Source organism: Octopus sinensis, linkage group LG6, assembly GCF_006345805.1.
Source record: "Octopus sinensis linkage group LG6, ASM634580v1, whole genome shotgun sequence".
Lineage (NCBI taxonomy): Eukaryota > Metazoa > Mollusca > Cephalopoda > Octopoda > Octopodidae > Octopus > Octopus sinensis.
In genome coordinates, this window is record NC_043002.1 from 96599366 (window position 1) to 96600806 (window position 1441).

The window sequence follows — 1441 nt, forward strand, 5'->3', positions numbered from 1 at the left end:
GATAAGTTTTGACCAGAATTGACCCAGGCCATGGCTAAATTTGTAGCACCACCTGGAAAAGCCATGCAATGATATTTTCTAGCACAGTCATTCTTTGGGCATATAAATAACAGGCTTCTTTCAGTTTCCATTTGCCAAATCCACTCATTAGGCTTTGACTGGCCCAGGATTATAGACACTTGCATAAGGTTCCATGCAGTGGGATTCAATCTAGAATGTGGCTGGAAAAAAAACTTGTGTGTGGTATGTATGTAAGAATGAGTGTGTGTGCGTGTGCATGCATATATGTATGGTTGAGCGGTTGAAAAGTTCACTTTCAAACACATGGTTTTAGGTTCAGTCGTACTGCATGGCACCTTGGGAAGTGTCTTCTACCCTAACCCTGGACTAACCCAAGTCTTGTGAGTAGATTTGATAGACAGAAATTATGTGTCTATGTATGTGTGAGTCTATGCATGCATATGTCAGTATATGTTTTGTCTACATCTGCGAGATTGTTTGTATGGAAGTGCAGAAGGCGGTGTTGTTAGTCTCTCCTGTCAACAAATTGTTTCGCCCACTTCCAGCCTTTGAGTCAGTGTGAAGAGGAGTCAGCAACAACGTGTTTTTTTCCTTTTAAATAAAATATTTTAATTTCTTTTATGTCAGTTTTAATACAATGGAATAAAATATTGAAATAATTACATCAAGGTAGAATCATAATAGTAATTTAAAACACACCTGTACTGTTGTATTCTCCATCATCATCATCATCATCATCATCATCGTCGTTACTGTTTTAATGTTCGCTTTTCCATGTTTGCATGGGGCAGGCAGATCTTTTCTACAGCCAGATGCCCGTCTTGTTGCCAACACTTGTTTCCGAGATAGGTAATATTTCCCCATGATCTGACATGTTTCTGTGAAGGATTGGAAACAACCGACACTGCTCGTTTGATGGTGATGCTCGTTTACGTCTGTCATGCTATATCAGAATGACATGGCTCAAACACATGTGCGCATACACACACACACACACACACATATCTATGTATATACGTAGGTTTCTTTCAGTTCTCAGCTACCAAATTCACTCACAAACCCTTGGTTGTCTTGGGTCTATATTAGAAGACTCACTCTTGTACAAAGTGCCACACAGTAGGACTGAACCTGAAACCGCATGGTTGGAAGCAAAGTTTTTAACTATCCAGCCATACCTGCACCTTTTTTGTTTTATTTTCATCATCATCATCAGCGTCAACATCGTTGTTGTTGTCGTCATCACGATCATCATTGTTATTTAGTGTTTGTTTTCCATGCTGGAACAAGTTAGACCGTTTCACTGGAACCGGTAAGCTAGAGAGCTGCACCAGGTCACAAAGTCTGTTTTGGCCTGGTTTCTACAGCTTGATGCCCTTCCTAATGCCAATCACTCCATGGAGTGTAGTTGGTGTCTTTTACA

The 1441-nt window shown here is 40.2% G+C and overlaps 1 protein-coding gene across 2 annotated transcripts in view; it reads left to right on the forward strand.

The window, feature by feature from the left end:
- Positions 1 to 715, forward strand: part of LOC115213311 (DNA replication complex GINS protein PSF3-like) — a 53857-nt gene extending 53142 nt beyond the window's left edge. For both annotated transcript variants that reach the window (XM_036504178.1, XM_029782245.2), the window contains one exon: positions 1 to 715. This exon is cut by the window's left edge and continues 750 nt beyond it. The gene's annotated coding sequence lies outside the window, so the exon portion shown is untranslated.
- The last annotated feature ends 726 nt before the right edge of the window (positions 716 to 1441 follow it).